Source organism: Lupinus angustifolius, unplaced genomic scaffold (assembly GCF_001865875.1).
Source record: "Lupinus angustifolius cultivar Tanjil unplaced genomic scaffold, LupAngTanjil_v1.0 Scaffold_164_6, whole genome shotgun sequence".
NCBI lineage: Eukaryota > Viridiplantae > Streptophyta > Magnoliopsida > Fabales > Fabaceae > Lupinus > Lupinus angustifolius.
Genome location: NW_017726231.1, coordinates 117,207 through 124,905, shown reverse-complemented (window position 1 = coordinate 124,905; position 7,699 = coordinate 117,207).

The following is a 7,699-nucleotide window of genomic DNA, read 5'->3' as shown; positions in this document are numbered from 1 at the left end:
AACCACTTAGTAATCTTCTCAACAAAGATACTCTTTTTCACTTTGATGTTGAGAGTGCAAAATCTTTTGAAACTTTGAAAGAAAAACTGATTTATGCTCATGTTATAGTAGCGCCTGACCGACATCTTGATTTTGAACTTATATGTGATGTTAGTAACTATGTCATCGGCGCGATACTAGGACATTAAAAGGCTTAAGTTTTCCATGTTATGCACTATGCTTGTAAGGTATTAAATGAGGCACAAGTTAACTATGCCAGAACAAAAAAGGAACTACTAGTTATAGTGTATACGTTGGAAAAATTTAGATCCTACTTGATCGGATCAAGAGTATTTATTTTTACTGATCATGCTGCTATTAACTATCTGCTAACTAAATCAGACTCCAAACCGAGATTGTTATGCTCGGTGTTGTTATTGTAGGAATTCGACTTGGTGATCAAGGATAAAAAGGGAAGCGAAAATTGTGTAGCAGATCATCTCTCGAGACTAGTCAATCAAGAGGTAACAGTGAGAGAGTCAGAGGTGGTGGAGGAGTTACCTGATGAGAAGCTTCTCTTGATTCAAGAAAGGTCATGGTTTGCTGACATGGCTAACTTTAAAGTTGTAGGGGTAATTCCCGAAGAGTTGACTTCACCAAGAAAAGGTTCTTGTGAGATTTCTGTCAGTATGTATGGGATGACCCTCATCTTTTTAAGACTAGGTCAGGTGGATTATTGAGGAGGTTTTTTTCTGCATAAGAGGCTAAGAGCATCCTATGGCATTATTACAGTTTGCTATACGAAGGACACTTCAATGGAGAGAGGACAACTACCAAAGCCCTCCAATCTGGCTTCTACTGGCCTTCTGTACTCAAAGATGCACACCAATATGCACAATAATGTGACAACTGCCAAAGATCAGGCAGAATCTCGAAGAGGAATGAGATGACATTGACCAACATTCAGGAAATCTCGAAGGGGAATTGACTTGATGGGACCCTTTCCACCGTCATATTCACAACTATACATTCTGGTAGCGGTGGATTATGTATCCAAGTGAGTGGAGGCCATAGCTGCACAAAAGGATGATGCTATGACCATGATCAAGTTTTTGAAGAGGAATGTATTCAATCGATTTGGCACACCTTGTGTACTTATTAATGATGGAGGATCACATTTCTGCAATTCACAGTTGGAGAAGGTCATACAACACTACAGAGTCCAACACAAGGTAGCATCACCTTATCATCCACAGACAAATGGACAAGCAGAGGTGTCCAATCGAGAGATCAAGAGAATTATGGAAAAAATAGTGTCAACCACAAGGAAGGATTGGATCTCATTTGTTTTAGGCACATTTAGGATAGATTAGACGCTCTTGATGCTACATTTTTGTTTTTTTGCATTGCATTGTAGTTGTGGAACCATGAGTGTCATCACTAAGAGAATAAGGTTTTATAAGTGGGAACCCAAGTTTAGTTCATAAATGTGACACTCACGAGTGATTATAGTGTTCGATGTGTTTATAGTTGATGTAATAGAATGATTGTACTGGATAGAACATTAGTGGTTGTTGTTGGTAATGTATTACAGGAGGAAAATACATTGGCTCACAAGAACCCCCTCCTCTTAAGAAGTTGAGAGGAGCATCAACCTCATAGGCCGCACTAGATTTCGACCGCACTAAGTTCAAAAAGAAGGGGAAACTGGAGCGATACACCCTTCTCCTCAACTGGGTTTTCGTTCCTGAAAGGAGGGTGCACATAGAAACGGATGAATATCTGGTTTTCACGACACCCCTGAATGAGCTGAAATGGTGGGCATTGGCCACCCCAACTGACAACTTCGACCTTGATGTCGTTCGAGAATTTTATGCTAATGCATATTCATTAGAGGGGAAGAACTGACATACAAATCTTGGGTCAGGGGAAAGACCATTCTGTTCGACAGAGACACTCTCAATGACTTCCTGAACAATCCATTTGAGGAACAGGAGGGGGTCATGTGCCAGTATCACAATGCTGCAGCCGAGGGTGATTTCTCTAAAATAAACACTACTGCTCTATTGTGCGTGGATGTGAGGTCATACAACACCAATAGTGATGGACAACCCCTCCGGATCTACAGGAAGCATATGACCGTTTTGGCTCAGGTCTGGATGATCTTTCTGCTCCACAACGTGATTCCAAACAGTCACGTTTCATCTCTTCCCCTTGTTGATTGTCATCTCATTTATGCAATCTTAAAGAGTATGAAGATTGATGTGGCTCATATTATTGTGAGGGAGATTTACAAGACCATGTTCAGAACTGGAAAGAAGGGATCTTTGGGGTTCCCATCCTTGATCACCAAACTCTATGCTCATCAAGGGGTTCAGGTTGACAGAACTGAGAAGATCAAACCCCCGATCACCTTGCATTACATCATTAAGAACTGCAAAGAGGAGTTTGGTCCTCAGCAGGGTGACTGGTCTAACCAGCCACAAGCACCTCCACAGCAGCCATGTCCACCTCAACAATCACCATTCCCACCTCAACAACTGCAGATACCTCACTTGGCACCACCTTAGGAGTTTCCCATTCAGGATCAGCTCACTCAGCTCCGAGTGCATATCCAGCACCTTGAGTTCCAAAATGAGATGATTTGTTAAGGGCAAGTGTTTCATCACCAAGGGATGTTTGCTGCATTCTAGTCTTTGGTTCCGAGAAACCAATTCTAGGGTTCCACGGATACCTTTACTCAATATTTCTCTTAGCCCAGGGTCAGGCCTATCTTTCCGGAGGGGGCATGAACTTTTGGAACTTCCAGAGATGGAGCTACAACTACAGAGTGTGATGGTGATGATAGTCATGAAGATGATGAAGATGTTGATATTGATTTCATGCTCTGATGAGCCTATGGGCAGAAATATTGAAACTGAAAAAATCGGTTCCTCTATTTTGTTGTTATTTATGTTTTAATGTTTAGAATGTATGTGTAGGATTGTTTAGAATGTATGTGTAGGATTACTTAGGATGTATGTGTATGGCCAATGTTTAGGATGTATGTATAGGGCCAATGTTTAGGATGTATGTGTAGGATGTAGGAGTAATTGTCATATATACTATGTCTGAGGCTTAACTCTCTAATAGTGTTCCTCCCCGGATAAATCCATGTCATTTTGGACTCTTCCCGAATTAACAATGAACCGAACATCACCGTTCACCCGCCGGAGGTGGGTTGAGCCCTTCAAATACGTCGTTAATGCATCTATGACTTGCCATTAATGCATCTCTGACTTGTCATTAATGCATCTCTGACTTGCCATTAAAGTGTCACTGACTCGCCATTAATGCGCCGCTGATTTGCGATTAATGTGACCCTAACATTCTATATGTCACGCCGCCTGCAAAATCCTACCTGCCCTCCGACAAGTTGATAGTAGCAGGCCTATAGGGTGAATAAGGACAACCCAACATGCTTTCTTTGTACCAACCAGGCATTGGCCAATAGTTGGAAGACATGTCGACCCCCTCCAACCTACTATAAATATGAGATCCCCATAGGATGTATCAATTAATCTCTCATTCTCTCATTTATTGCTTACATTTATTGCTCTTGCTCTAACTTCTCTCTTATTTACTCTCATTCTTTCTCTAGAGATTCCATACTGACTTGACTATAGGATAACCTTTTCAGGTATTTCTCCTGGTGGGTCCAGATGACATTTATACCAAGACTTATGAACATCTCCATTCAACCGGGCACTCGATACCAACCTTTCTCATTCAATACTAAAGAACAAACAAGTTTCAACAATCTAATAGAGTTAGATTCTTCTATTTGGACCATTTATTTTTTCTACTTCCTATCATCGGGTATCTTACCTTTTATGTTGGACCCATTGTTGGGATATAAGGTATACCCAAGAGCCAATCTATCATATTTATAATAATAAAGACATATTATTATACTAGAGATTATAATAATGAGAAGTAAATATTTTGTAATTTTAATCTAAATTATTGATCATAGGATTATTAAGCTTAGGACATCATTAATCTAGATAGATCAATATATATGGAGTGATCTTTATTAGATAAAGATGAATAGATCTCATTTATTATATTAAACATATAAATGGTGTAGATAGAGATATGATCATTGAACTGACTCAAATGAGAATTCAAAATAGTTAATATATTATCTTTGAATTGTCAATAGGATATTCTTATAAGGAAATATATATATATTTTCCTTAGACGTGAGATTATCATAATAATTAACAAGTTATTTGTTATATTTTGATATCGGACACCTAATGTCTTATGGTGTTAGTTGAATGGTTATTGGGTATAATAAATTTTTGTAGGATTAATTATTAATCAAGAAAGAATTCATTAACTCATGGTAATGAGTTTGGGCTATATAGAAATAAAGACATTTACCAAAGGGAATTGAATGAATGAAGAGATGAGTTTCTTAAGTAATTCAATACGCGTCAACTTATTGGAATTTGACAATTGTACCATATTCTAGAGTTAACACAGAGTGTAAAGATATTAATCTTCTAATGGTTCTAAAGTAAAATATATTACTTCATTTGTATTCGGTCGTTAAGGAGTGTTGCTAGATGTTAAATTTAGTTAGTAAATTAAAGAGTTAATTTACTACCGGTTTAGTAATTAACCTACAGAGTCATATACTAATGAGTGTTCTGATTTTTGTTGGACTATAAAATGTCATCCATTAAATTAAATAGTTTATTATAAATTCTATTTTAAGTGGAATATTATTGTATTTTTTGCTAGCATGATACCAAAAATATAAATAATATTATCTAGTCATTTGCAATATAATTAAGTGAGACTTAATTAATATATTTCAAAAGGTATGTTTAAATTAATAAAACTGAAACCAATAGCTTACGTGAATTGAGAAAATACATAGAGAAGCAAAGAAAGCTTCATCCATCTATTTTGTTTTTATCTTTGAAATCTTAGAATATTGATTTGAGTTGGCTTGTTTTGTTCTACGGGTCAAGTGTTGATACCATAAGGATTAGTCTCTATGTGGATACACGTGTAGGATATTTATACTTTTGAAGAAGAAAATTTTCTAAAATCATTATTGTCTCTTGAGGTATTTTTTATAAAAGAAAATTTTGTTCATATTAGGAAAACGCATAATAACCTGGGAAAACTCATTGAAGAAAATAACTTATTGTCTATCGTAAGAGCCATATATACACATTGGGTTACACTAAAAGTGCTAACTTATTTTCTAGTCATTCTTCTTAGTAGCATCTCATAACTATAGGTTCCGAAGTTCATCCTTTTAATTAGAAACTCAGTGTACATACCCTACAATGATATCATTCAGGTCAACCTTGATTCTATGAATAAGGTTATACAAATAAAATCTATCCAATTTTGTCACACGGTCTAGAGCTTATCCTTGGCATGACAGATTCAAACAATAACATGCATAAATCTAAACTTGTGAATAATCTTGGTTGACATCAAGGATTCTGGATAGCGTGTGGCTTAGTATATTTCCCACCTAGGCAGACTTAAAGTTCATCCTTTCTCTAGGGCAAGCTTTTGCAATCTCAACCGAGATGGCTATGACATATATTACTTTTCCAAGAATTGTTGTGCAATGACTCATATCTCTAGATAACAGCAATACAAGTTATGGGTTTGGGCTGATGTAAAGGGGTTGGGGTAGAGGGCTATATATTTATGTTATGTAAACCTAATGTAACAAGGAGAAGAATAGTTAAACAATAATCCTAATTCTCTAATAATATATAGTGGTAGCCGCTCAACGCTCTCGGGGATGTAGGCACAATTGGTCGAACCTCATTACCAAATCTCTTGTGTTATTCTCTTGTCTTTGTACTCTTTACTATTTGATTGCTCGCTTGTTCTCAACAATTGGTATCAGATGGCTCTTAACCTAGGTGCCAAATTCGAGGTGGGGAAGTTCGATGGAAGTGGTAATTTCTGATTGTGGCAAAGGAGGGTTAAGGATGTGTTGGTTCAACAAGGTCTATCAAAGGCGCTGCATGGGAATAAACCAGAGGGTATGGATCAACTAGATTGGGAAGAGTTGAAAAAGAAGGTTGCGGGAACCATACGACTCTATCTATCAGATGAGGTGATGTATCATGTTATGGATCTGACTTCACAACAGAGGTATGGGAGACATTAGAGAAGCGGTTCATATCCAAGTCTCTAACAAATAAGTTGTATTTGAAACAGAGACTCTATGGCCTGAAGATGCTGGAAGGTGCTGATTTGCAACAACATTTCAACAATTTTAATCAAGTGATCAATGACTTGCAGAAACTTGATGTGAAGGTTGATGATGAGGACAAAGCAATAATATTACTGTGTTCTTTGCCAAATTCCTATGAACACTTGGTGACAACATTGACAGATGGGAAAAACTCAATCAAACTAGATGAGATCATATCTGCCTCTGTCCCACACTCAAAGAAAACGGAATGTAGGTGAAGGGTCTCAGGGTGATGGTCTGTATATGAAATGGAGCCAAGCGCGTGGGAGGAGAGAAGGCAGAGGAGGTCCTGCCAAAGGGAAAAGACCAAATTCCAGGGGCAGAACACCAGTAGAGGGCTATAAGTGCAAACAGACTGGGCATTACAAAAAGGATTGTCCTAATGAATGGAGTCCTAGTAAGTCGGTGGGAAAAGATGGAGTATCTACATCTACAAATGTTGCACATAAAGACGACTCTAGTTACAACAGTGAAGTTGATCAACTATCTGTATCATCAAATCATAGTACAGATGAGTGGATACTTGACACTGGTTGTTCCCACCACATGACGCCAAATAGAGAATGGTTCACCACATACAGGGAAGGCAATTTTAGTTTTGTGTATATCGGAAATAATAAAGCATGTGAAATTATTGGTATGGAAGAACTCAGAATTGTGATGGGTGATGGTATAATGAAGACGTTATGTGAGGTTAGGCACATACCAGATTTGAAGAAGAATTTGGTTTCGTTGGGGACATTGCAGGCCAAAGGATTTAGCTATAGAGCTGATGGGGACAGTGATATTCTTAGAGTATACAAAGGTGCTCTAACTGTGATGAAGGGTAAAAGGACTACATAGAACACTTACAAGTTGTTAGGAAGAATAGTTGTAGGTGGAGTTGTTGGAGTGGCTGAAGAGATCTCAGTAGATTCAGACCATGGTCCTACAAAATTATGGCACATGCGTTTGGAACATATGAGTGTGTGTGGCATGACAGAACTGAAAGTGTGCATGTCAAGAGGAACACTTTGGAAAGCTCTCTTTATATATTATGGTTTTGATGAGGACAACTTGTGCTTATAAGAGCTTGAAGATCATCAACAAATCAGCGTGCTTAAGTCTTTAATTGGTACTAGGCTTAGACTAGATTCAAGTTTAAGTCGAGTCAAGGCTTAGGGCACCTAATACATATCTCATATGCATAAATCTTTTTAAATCATTTCATTCTTGAGATATGTCATTCATAATATGTTCATGCATTACATAAATACATGTATATGTGCATTCTAGGCATAAACTAAGTGTTAAACATGTATTAACTAAGTGCATAATGTATTTGATGTTTTGTATTTAAAAATACACTTTTAAATTGCGGTTACTCGATTAACCAATCCTTTAATCGATTAACCCAACTTCTTTGAAAAGTGGTTGCTACTGGAACACGTTTTTAAA